Raw genomic sequence first — 13310 nt, 5'->3', positions numbered from 1 at the left:
ACCAGCTAAAATATTGCAATTAGATTACATATACTTTTGAAAAACTAGATGATTACTTATTGGATTACTTTTAAATTCACAAAGCATGTTTGAGAAAAAATACATTATGACACCTTTCTGTTTACTCAATGACATTCTATGCAGCATTGAAAAAAGGCGCAAGTTTAAGTTTGTTTCACTTGAGCGAGTCCGACCACAAGTCAGAGACCACTACAAACAAAAACATTGTGCTTCCTCAGGGGTTCGTTGGGAAGTGTGATGGTTCTGTGCAGAACCATACAGACCCAAAGAACTCTTTGAGCCCTTCAAAGGTTTTTTGCAGTTCTTTCCTTGGCGCGACAGGTAGCCTAGTGGTTAGAGCGTTGGGCCAGTAAACAAAAGTTTGCTGGATCGAATACTTGAGCTGAAAAAATCTGTTGTTCTGCCCCTGAACAAGGCAGTTAACCCACTGTTCCTAAACCATCATTGTAAATAAGAATTTGTTCTTAACTGACTTTCCTAGTAAAATAAAATATATATATATATTTTAGTGATAATTAAAATATAGGGGCAGCGGCTCATTCAAATATTTCTGGGAATGGTTTGTTCACAGCCCTTATTGTGCAACTATGAGTGAGTGTCATTCCAGTTGATCTAATCTGTTGTGGTATGCTATTACATGTTATATATACATATATGACTATAGCCAGTGATGGTGTCTTGTGAAAGACTCACGTATGGCAAGTCAGTAGTTCTCAATTCTCTCATCAGGGACCCCCAGCCGTTCCAAAGCTAGCACACCTGATTCAACTTGTTAATAAACAAAATAATAAAACCTATGGAATTTTAACAATATAATATGGCTATTAAACCAGAATAAAAACCCTGTATGGTTGTAAAAATAAACTTTGAGATTGAGAAAAGTTCTTTATAGAACCACTCTCCATAAAGGTTCTATAAAGAACCATAAAAAGGGTTCTATATAGCCCCAAAAAGAGTTGTAACAATAGTGGAACCCTTTTTTGGTGCTATATGGAAGCTTTTGTAATGGTTCATTATAGAACCTTGGAGAAGGGATCTTTATAGCACCATACAGGTTCCATTTAGAACCTTATGAGCATGGTTCTTTATAGAACTTTCAAAAAAAATAACAATTTGTTTTTAGTGTGTATGATTACACACCAAATGCGTTTGATGGATCCTTTTTGTCTTGATAGCTCATTCATCCCCCCTCCTCTCCCCTGTAACTATTCCCCAGGACGTTGCTGTAAATGAGAATGTGTTCAACTTACCTGGTAAAATAAGGGTAAAATAAAAATAAAGAAAATAAAAATCTAAAAGTAACTGAAAGTAATCTGATTACATTACTGCGTTTGTGAAATCCCCAAATTACATTTCTGATTACAATTTTGGACAGGTAACTAGAATGCTAACTATAACGGATTACATTTAGAAAGTAACCTACCCAACCCTACACACACACACACACACACACACACACACACACACACACACACACACACACACACACACACACACACACACACACACACACACACACACACACACACACACACACACACACACACACACACAGTCAATCTGGCGCTCTCTGGAGAAACACTTCCGGGCAGGGGACAGCAAATGGTGCATGCTGATGCTGATATGGAAATATTATTTCCATAGCTAGACATCAGAGGAAAATATTATAGTAAAGACATGGCAGCCGCCAATGCAAGCTTAACTAGCCAAACTGGTGCTATAAGCTATTATTAATTTCAGCCTGGTTTCATAAACTAGACGTAACATAATAAACAAAAATTCCGGTCACTCAAATTAGCGTGATAAGTTAAGTTTGATATGGTATGTATTAATATGTGAATGTCCCATATCCATTTTGTTACGAATTAGAATTTGTATGATGTTACGAATTGCAATGTCAGTATGGGGTATGTGTAGGAGCCCATCTCCCCTGCGTCTGGTCTTGATTTAGCATCAGTCAGTCAGACAAACAGACAGGCTCTATTACAGGCTACTCTACTTTGGGCTACACAACGCAATCCGCATAGTAGAGTAGGCTACGAGGAGGCTACCTCCAGACTGAACCCACTATATGTGTGTTAGAGACCTCTCTAACGCACAGAAAGCTGATTCAAACTCAAATTCACCAGCTCTGCAAGCGTTATGATATCAAAATACGTTCGTTAAACACCAAATATGAAGTTTCGCTTAGCAACTATCTTAATTTACTCACGTTACGGTTGGTATGTACTTCCAAAAAATATATAAATAAAAATGTATAAGCAACCGAAAAAAATGATCTTCGCACCTCTGTAATGCACAGGTCGGAAGTCTGGAACAGCTCAATACATTGGAGGTGCCGGCATTTTTTCGGTTGCTTGTCAGTTTTAATTTAGACCTTTTTTAGAAGAACATAATGGCTGTAACGGGAGTAAAAGAAGATAGTTGCTCAGCAAAACTCTATATTTGGTGATCAACGAACGTATTTTGAAATGATAATGCTTGAAGAGCTGGTGAATGGGAGTTTGAATTGGAGCTTTGTGGGTGTTGAGAGACGTCTCTAACCCACAGATACTGGTTCACCACCATACCTCAAATATGACAGCTCTGAAACCACGGATCATCGCGGTAGTGAGATGAAGTAACCCCTTTGCTCATCCGTTTTTCGCTCGGTGCGCCCTTGACATTCGCCCCGATCTCGTAAAAGCTATACCCTATAAAATGGGTCGGAAACGCCATCATCCTGCGGACACCAGAGAGAAACCACCTGCCATCAGAGACATCCCCCGCGGATAATCCACTACAGTATCGCCCCCTCCCCTCTCCCAGCCCAGCATCCTTCACCCTCCGCGGTCACAATGTCAAACAGATGTGTACAGCACACGGTTCTCTGAAAAAGACGACGCAAATGCTACCTGTCGTTGCTTTGGTTCTCACGTGCCAGAAGTCTCTCCCCATCTTGACTCAGCCCTCCTCCAGTAGACTCCTCTTTGTCGGTTTCTGTGGTCAGACAGACTGGCTGCGGAGGGATGGAGGGCAAAGAGCGGCGCGAGTCTACAGCATCCACTGATTCTGCCTTCCTGAACACTGCGCATGCGCCACCGTCTGACAGCCAGGTGATCACGATTCACCACGAAGGAAAATTTCAATTAAAGGGACAAGGAGATTTATCCGGCAGTAACATATAAATGATAAAGATCCCCACGTGTATCACATGCATGCGCAATATGTTTGCATTTCTCATCAAAAATGATTTGGTTTCGTTCATGAATGTGATAAAAATAGAAATGCATCATATTTTGCCTATTATCTCTCACCGTTGGCCTTTTGGTCAGGGAGATAATGACATTATATAAGGCTTGGGCTCTTATAAAAGACCTTTGAAACCTAGACTGAGTAGGTTGTGTTTATGTTGATTCTAATCCCCAAGGTCAACAGCACCCAGTGGACAGTCCTAAGAGATGGCCTTCACCACTTCACCTTCAGGTTGACACTAAATGCTGATGAACAAATCACTTCATCATTATCTCTCTCACTCTGTTGCTCTCACCCTCTCTCAATGTATCTCTCTCTCTCTCTCTCTCTCTCTCTCTCTCTCTCTCTCTCTCTCTCTCACACACACACACACACACACACACACACACACACACACACACACACACACACACACACACACACACACACACACACACACACACACACACAATGGAATTCAGGTAATCGCTCAAAGTGAGATGGCCATCCGTCCCATTGGCTTTCTGAAGGCTCTCTTATGTCTTATACATATTATCAGCACTACAGAGGCCCTAATGACGGATCCATAACATCGGCTATCCCTCACCACTGTCTGCATGTAGGCACTGTGAGTGTGTGTGTGTATGTGTGTGCGTGTGTATGTGAAATATAGACAACAACGTTACTGTAATGAGCTACAGTTGAAGTCGGAAGTTTACATCCACCTTAGCCAAATACATTTAAACTCAGTTTTTCACAATTCCTGACATTTAATCCTAGTAAAAATTCCCTGTTTTAGGTCAGTTAGGATCACCACTTTATTTTAAGAATGTGAAATGTCAGAATAATAGTAGAGAGAATGATTTATTTCAGCTTTTATTGCTTTCATCACATTCCCAGTGGGTCAGAAGTTTACATACACTCAATTGGTATTTTGAAGGTAGGCCTTGAAATACATCCACCGGTACACCTCCAATTGCCTCAAATGATGTCAATTAGCCTATCAGAAGCTTCTAAAGCCATGACATCATTTTCTGGAATTTTCCAAGCTGTTTAAAGGCACAGTCAACTTAGTGTATGTAAACTTCTGACCCACTGGAATTGTGATACAGTGAATTATAAGTGAAATAATCTGTCTGTAAGCAATTGTTAGAAAAATTACTTGTGTCATGCACAACCGACTTGCCAAAACTATAATTTGTTAACAAGAAATTTGTGGAGTGGTTGAAAAACGAGTTTTAATGACTCCAACCTAAGTGTATGTAAACTTCCAACTTCAACTGTACATAATGGCTGGTAAGAGTTGCCAAATCATGGCCTGTTTGGACACAACCCCCTGTTCGAGTACTCGCAAACGACTTTTGCAAAATCACGACATGTAGGCCTTAGCAACTAGACATTAGCGGCAACAAACGCTGCAAAACACCCAACAACATGTTTTCAGTGTGGGGCTTAAAGTACACATTTTAACGGTGACTGTCTGACCCTCTTTAGCAACGTCGTGACAACGTTTGTATGTAGACCGTGCTATGTACTCATCGCGCTGGCGTGATATGGCCATCTCTGGGCCCATCATCACATTCACACAAGCATCAAGTACTAGTGAAGTAGAACACCCAAAGGCCCACAATACAGCTTATTTAGACTCTACCTCTATTTCTGTGACCAATTGCTTTTGTCTTTTTTCAATGGTAAAAATAGGCCATTCCTCCTGGGTCTTAGGTGAGAGACATGGCTCTTCAGCAGACAGAGACATCCTGTAATAGGAGGAGAAGATACATTAAGAAGAGAGAACCCCCACAGGGCCACAGCACTACAGACAATACAGCTCCTCCAGTATAGACTCTTTCTCCTCTCCTCCTCCACAGCACATACCCAGGCACGCTGGCACTTTCCCAGATGAGTTTTTCTTCCAGTGCAGATGTGATGAGATGAGACAGGCTGGGCTATCCTCGCTGGCCCAGTGTCACTGTGATGGGCTGTGGATGACAGACTGCCTTCTCCTCTCTTTCTCTCTCTCTCTCTCTCTCTCTCTCTCTCTCTCTCTCTCACTCTCTCTCTCAACCTCTGTCTCTCTAGCTCTCTCTCTCTCTCTCTTTCTGCCTAGTTGGAGCTACTAAGAGGAAGGTAAAGCTCAGACTAGGACAGCAGTCTTTTTTTATTAGTGTATTACACTAGACAAGCAGCCTCTGAAATAAAAAAGGATGCACTTTAAATGTTGACTTTTGTGAAATGTTTCCCATGGTAGTGATAGGAAGACCTAAACAAGCTAGGAGCAGTATCTGGCACCCTGACTACCTTGGCTGTACTGAAGTTTAGAGCAGTTTATGGCACCCTGAACAGTGGGAAAGAGCAGTGGCACCAAAGGGCAAACCAGATCCCAGCCTTTATAGACCACTCATCTGCTATGAGAGAGATAATACAGCACCACTGACTCTATCAGCAGGGGACGAGATTTAGCAAGGATTTCACACAAACACACACACACACACACACACACACACACACACACACACACACACACACACACACACACACACACACACACACACACACACACACACACACACACACACACACACACACACACACACACTCCCCTCAGCATGATGGACTGTGTATGTGTGTGGACGGAAGAGCAAGTGGTGAGTGGGCGTGAAGAAATGTTGCGTCATGTGTGATGTGAGATCAGCAGGAAGCTGGGTTCTCTCTCTCACACGCACGCGTGTACACATGCACGCACGCACGCGCACGCACACACACACACACACACACACACACACACACACACACACACACACACACACACACACACACACACACACACACACACACACACACACACACACACACACACACACACACACACACACACACTATGTCCTACTATACTTACTTGTGAGGACGTTTTGGGGACCAACAATTGACAATTCCCAATTCTGTTTTCCCTAAACCTAAACCTAACCCTAACCCCTAACCCTAACCCTTACCCTATACCTACCCATATTTAATCTACTGCAACATTGTCTGGGCCAGTATATACTGTATGCTTTCTTCCAACACAATTTACACATAATCCAAAAGTAATTTGCAATACTTCCCATCTTCTCTAATTGCTTGGTTACATCTGAGCCTTTGTTTTAGAAACTCAACATATTGCCCATCTACAACATGAATATTCTCCAAACATGCACCTTCGTCTATGAATACCTCCCAGACATCCTCACCAAACTCTTAAATGTATTCTTCCCAGCTAATTCCCAAATCCATGCATACAACACAAGACACTCCAATAACCTTCACTCTTCCCGCTGCCGCACCTCACATAGTCAGTTCTCTAGCAGACACAGAGGTTCCATGCTCTGGAATTCCTATCTTCACAATGTCAAAATATCATCATCCCTAAACAATTTCAAGTGTAGACTGGGTTCAGCCTGATGAACCAAACTACTCCTACATGCAGCACAACACTCACACACACACTTGCACGCACGCACACACACACACACACACACACACACTCACACACTCACGCACACACGCACACACACACACACACATGCACACTGTGTTTTTTGAACACTGAGTTTATCATGTCCAATTGTAATTACTGTGCTTTGTTTATTTGATTCAACAATCTGTTTGTATATATTTTTTGTTGTTGTTGTGTGGTTTTCATATAAGCCCTCTAGGATTTCCAACCTCACCTGCACACCTTTTTACCATGTTTTAATCTGCAATGTTTGTATTCATTTGTCTTTTTTGTGTGAATAAATAAAATGAATATCATAAAACTAAACCTGGCTGCCATTTTAGAGCCACCACAGTCTGTTGTGGACATGGGGGCACGCCTCTGACAAACAGCCTCTGTGATCCAAAGCCCGGCCTACACTAACAATGTCTCACTGCTCACTCAAGCATGATGCATAGAGATGTTTTTGCAGGGCAGAGATGTCTCTCTCTCTCTCTCTCTCTCTCTCTTCCCCCTCTCTCTCTCTCTCTCTCCCTCCCACCCTCTCTCTCTCTCTCTCTCCCTCCCACCCTCTCTGTGTCTCTCCCTTTATCTCTCTCCCCATCCCTGTCAGTCAGACTGCAACCTCCACCTAGCAAAACACTATTTGACAGCAGTGTAGCCATGTAACCTAGTGAGATCAAGTAGTTTAAAACATGCACTTTCTTCTTGGTGATTCAATTATGAATGACCCATTCACTAATAATAGTTGAGTAGCCACCTGTTCTGTACTGATTCTGTGTCGTGTAATGCACTTGTTGTTGGTGCTAACCACAATTCTGTCAAAAGACCAAACTTATGTTATCGTATCTTACCTCCGATGCTTGCTTTTCAGAAAGGAAAAGCAGTTTTTGCCCGGCATGTCTTTCCCTGGAGAAGAGTGGCGAGGTGCTGTAACCTACAGGGAGCTGCTACCTGCTACTAGTGCTGATCCTGGCCTGTCTCTCTGGGTCTCTGTGTTGCTGAGTCTCTGATAGAGCAGAGCAGGGTCACTGTGTAATCAATACAGTAACCTGATCTCGCACACTTTGCCAGCGTCATTAAATTTACATATCTGCCCTGAAGAGACCACAATACTGAGACCAGGTGGGCCACTGACCGGTTTCTATTGACGGCATGAATATGTAATGAATATGCTGGGAATATTAATAAAATGCATTCCTAGAACTTCCAGGATTCTCTTTTCGAACAGGTTGCTCACTGTATTGGACAGTATTGGACCGCTCACCTCTGTAACTCTTCCTCCAGCATTGTTTCAGAAATAAATATATTGTCGGTTAAGAGTATTGGACCAGTTACAGAAATGTCGCTGGTTCGAATCCACGAGCCGACTAGGTACAAAATCTGTAGATGTGCCCTTGCGCAAGGCACTTAACCCTAATTGCTCCTGTAAGTCGTTCTGGATAAGAGCGTCTGCTAAATGACTCAAATGTAAAACTATACATTTATTTGCTCAAGTAAAGGTGAGTTATGCATGCTTCTATTGTGGTATAATATTTTCCTTTTTTAATTCTTGACTGATACCATGTCTTTAATAAATGATTGTAAAACTAAATGGTTGTGGTATAGAGTTTCTCTGCTTGTTCTTGTTTAAGAGGACCACCATACCAATCAAATGTGATGGATGGCTCCATTTAGCCATCTTAGGCTTTGACTAAAGGTACCAGGCTTTGCCACTGTACCAGTGGCCTCTCTCTTCCTGCTATCCATCTACTTTGCTGTTAGGAGGCTGCTAGTCTGCTGCTACCCCTATATGTCTGTTTTCTATGCCAGTCTCATATCATCCATATATGTCTGTTTTCTATACCAGTCTCATATCATCCATATATGTCTGTTTTCTATACCAGTCTCATATCATCCATATGTGTCTGTTTTCTATACCAGTCTCATATCATCCATGTATGTCTGTTTTCTATGCCACTCTCATATCATCCATGTATGTCTGTTTTCTATACCAGTCTCATATCATCCATATGTGTCTGTTTTCTATACCAGTCTCATATCATCCATGTATGTCTGTTTTCTATGCAACTCTCATATCATCCATATATGTCTGTTTTCTATACCAGTCTCATATCATCCATATATGTCTGTTTTCTATGCCAGTCTCATATCATCCATATGTGTCTGTTTTCTATACCAGTCTCATATCATCCATGTATGTCTGTTTTCTATGCCACTCTCATATCATCCATATATGTCTGTTTTCTATACCAGTCTCATATCATCCATATATGTCTGTTTTCTATGCCAGTCTCATGCCATCCCTAATGGCTGTTTTCCTGACCAGTGACCAATTCCTACTGCCATACTAAAAATACTCTTAAAGGGCCAGCATCCTCCTAGTCCTCCTCCCTTCGCCTCCTCTCAACCATCTCTCCCTCCGCCCCCTAATCTCCTCCCGCCCACACAAACGAATCAGGAGCCGGCATGAAATCAGCAGTGATCTCTGGCAGGAGAGGAGAGGGATAGAGCAAATGCATGGGGCATAAGATGCCTGAGGATGCTGGTACAGTGTACTGCTGCTTCTGCTCCAGCTGTTTAGAAGGAGGAGCAGGATTTAGTATTTCTACTACTAATTCTACTTCTACTGCCACCGGTACAGTACCACAGCAGTAGAATTAACAGAGTACTCAGCTGTACATTCATTCAAGACCTTAGGCTACAGTTACAGTATATACACTAACATGAATACTTCTGGATTTAGTCTGTTTGGAGTGTAATGTTTGAAAGAACAGGCTCAGTTGTAGTGTGTTGAGTGTTGTAGCTGGATGCTGAGGAGATGGACAGGAGTCACCTGTTGCTCAGTGGTTAGGTCTAGACTCTAGACAGGCTGTAGACACAGTCATTGAAGAGGTGTAAAAGAAGCTGCATAAGGTTTTAGGCTACCTCAGGATGGACTGCTACCTCTCTCTGGTCTGCCTCTAACTGCCAGGTTGCTGCCAACACTGCTGTTTACTACAGCAAAATGTTGATGGGAATAAGTTCCTCAGGTACTCCATAGTTATTATAGTTATATGATGAATATCTAAGAATGAGGTGATTCATAAGCTTGATCAGTTTACAGTCCATTAGAGTAATCAAACCGAATATGGTTGATGAGGATAATGATGGGACACAATCTAACTGAAACTACCATACATACGAGAGAACATTCTATTTTTACTTGACATTTCTTCCTGCATTTTACCCTTTCTGGTCTCCTGAGGATTTCCATTTCTTAAATGTATATTCAACACTCTCTGCTATGTGAGTGTTGATTGTGTACATATGAGTTGAGCCACATGCATAGACCATGCCAAAAAACACTATCACTTTCTGGTGTGCCTTTCATCTGGCAGTTATACTCTGACATCACTTTCACTGGCACCTACCCACTGAGTAGGTGTGTGTGAGTGTGTCATAGACTTATATCACCTTCATCGGCACCTGCCTGGTGTGTAGGTGTGTGTAGGCTGTGTGTGGTATAGTCTAATATCATCTATTCTATATGTGAAACGGCATAGCTACTGTACTCACGCTGCTCTTAGAAAATACAATCTCCTGTATGTGTTTTCTGTGTGTGTGTATGTTTGTGTGTGTGTGTGTGCTACTGTACTCGACCTGCTCACAGAGTAGAGGATCCATTCTCTCATCAAATATTTACCAGCAACATCAGCCTCCCAGGTGCTGCTGTAATAACAACACACACACACACACACACACACACACACACACACACACACACACACACACACACACACACACACACACACACACATATTTCAGAACCAAAGTGGAGGGACAAACAACATATGCCTCATTGCCCCGCTGATAGTGGTAGTGGGGTGGTAGATGCCTAGTCTCCCTTATGGCTCAGGTCAGGTGACTACATACAGTACCATTCAAAAGTTTGGACACCTACTCATTCAAGGGTTTTTCTTTATTTTGACTATTTTCTACATTGTAGAATCACAGTGAAGATATCAAAACTATGAAATAACACATACAGTTGAAGTCAGAAGTTTACATACACCTTAGCCAAATACATTTAAACTCAGTTTTCACAATTCCTGACATTTAATCCTAGTAAAAAATCCCTGTCTTAGGTCAGTTAGGATCACCACTTTATTTTAAGAATGTGAAATGTCAGAATAATAGTAGAGAGAATGATATATTTCAGCTTTTATTGCTTTCATCACATTCCCAGTGGGTCAGAAGTTTACATACACTCAGTTAGTATTTGGTAGGATTGCCTTTAAATTGTTTAACTTGGGTCAAACGTTTTGAGTAGCCTTCCACAAGCTTCCCACAATAAGTTGGGTGAATTTTGGCCCATTCCTCCTGACAGAGCTGGTGTAACTGAGTCAGGTTTGAAGGCCTCCTTGCTCGCACACGCTTTTTCAGTTCTGCCCACAAATTGTCTATAGGCTTGAGGTCAGAGCTTTCTGATGGCCAATCCAATACCTTGACTTTGTTGTCCTTAAGTCATTTTGCCACAACTTTGGAAGTATGTTTGGGGTCATTGTCCATTTGGAAGACCCATTTGCAACCAAGCTTCAACTTCCTGATTGATGTTTTGAGATGTTGCTTCAATATATCCACATCATTTTCCATCCTCATGATGCCATCTATTTTGTGAAGTGCACCAGTCCCTCCTGCAGAAAAGCACCCCCATAACATGATTCTAACACCCCCGTGCTTCACGGTTGGGATGGTGTTCTTCGGCTTGCAAGCCTCCCCCTTTTTCCTCCAAACATAACGATGGTCATTATGGCCAAACAGTTCTATTTTGTTTCATCAGACCAGAGGACATTTCTCAAAAAGTATGATCTTTGTCCCCATATACAGTTGCAAACCGTAGTCTGGCTTTTTTATGGCGGTTTTGGAGCAGTGGCTTCTTTCTTGTTGAGCAGCCTTTCAGGTTATGTCGACTCGTTTGGATATAGATACTTTTGTACCTGTTTCCTCCAGCATCTTTACAAGGTCCTTTGCTGTTGTTCTGGGATTGATTCACACTTTTCGCACCAAAGTATGTTCATCTCTAGGAGACAGAATGCGTCTCCTTCCTGAGTGGTATGATGGCTGCGTGGTCCCATGGTGTTTACACTTGGGTACTATTGTTTGTACAGATGAACGTGGTACCTTCAGGCGTTTGGAAATTGCTCCCAAGGATGAACCAGACTTGTGGAGGTCTACAATCTTTTTTCTGAGGTCTTGGCTGATTTCTTTTGATTTTCCCATTATGTCAGGCAAAGAGGCACTGGGTTTGAAGGTAGGCCTTGAAATACATCCACAGGTACACCTCCAATTGACTCAAATGATGTCAATTAGCCTATCAGAAGCTTCTAAAGCCATGACATCATTTTCTGGAATTTTCCAAGCTGTTTAAAGGCACAGTCAACTTAGTGTATGTAAACTTCTGACCCACTGGAATTGTGATACAGTGAATTATAATTGAAATAATCTGTCTGTAAACAATTGTTGGAAAATTACTTGTGTCATGCACTAAGTAGATGTCCTAACCGACTTTCCAAAACTCTAGTTTGTTAACAAGAAATTTGTGGAGTGGTTGAAAAATGAGATTTAATGACTCCAACCTAAGTGTATGTAAACTTCTGACTTCAACTGTATGGAATCACGCAGTAACCAAAAAAGTGTTAACCTGTTGGGGCTCGGGGGCAGTATTGAGAAATTTTGAAAAAAATATGTGCCCATTTTTAACTGCCTCCTACACCAACTCAGAAGCTAGGATATGCTAGGATATATTAGGATATATTTTATATTTGAGATTCTTCAAAATGGCCACCCTTTGCCTTAATGAGAGCTTTGCACACTCTTGGCATTCTCTCAACCAGCTTCATGAGGTAGTCACCTGGAATGTATTTCAATTAACAGGTGTGCCTGTTAACAGACGCCTGACAAGTCCTCAACTGGCAGCTTCATTAAATAGTACCCACAAAACACCAGTCTCAAACATCAACAGTGAAGAGGCGACTCCGGGATGCTGGCCTTCTAGGCAGAGTTCCTCTGTCCAGTGTCTGTGCTCTTTTGCCCGTCTTAATCTTTTATTTTTATTGGCCAGTCTGAGATATGGCTTTTTCTTTGCAATTCTGCCTAGAAGGCCAGCATCCCGGATTCACCTCTTCACTGTTGACTTTGAGACTGGTGTTTTGTGGGTATTATTTAATGATCTGCCAGTTGAGGACTTGTGAGGCATCTGTTTCTCAAACTAGACACTCTAATGTACTTGTCCTCTTGCTCAGTTGTGCACCAGGGCCTCTCACTCCTCTTTCTCTTCTGGTTAGAGCCAGTTGCTATTCTGTGAAGGGAGTAATACACAGCCTTGTACAATATCTTCAGTTTCTTGGCAGTTTTTTGCATGGAATTGCCTTCATTTTTCAGAACAAGAATAGACTGATGAGTTTCAGAAGAAAGTTATTTGTTTCTGGCCATTTTGAGCCTGTAATCGAACCCACAAATGCTGAAGCTCCAGATACTCAACTACTCTAAAGAAGGCCAGTTTTATGGCTTCTTTAATCAAAACAACAGTTTTCAGCTATGCTAACATAATTGCAAAAGGGTT

Source organism: Salmo salar, chromosome 10 (assembly GCF_965601325.2).
Source record: "Salmo salar chromosome 10, fSalSal1, whole genome shotgun sequence".
Lineage (NCBI taxonomy): Eukaryota > Metazoa > Chordata > Actinopteri > Salmoniformes > Salmonidae > Salmo > Salmo salar.
Note: the sequence above shows the minus strand (reverse complement) of the source record.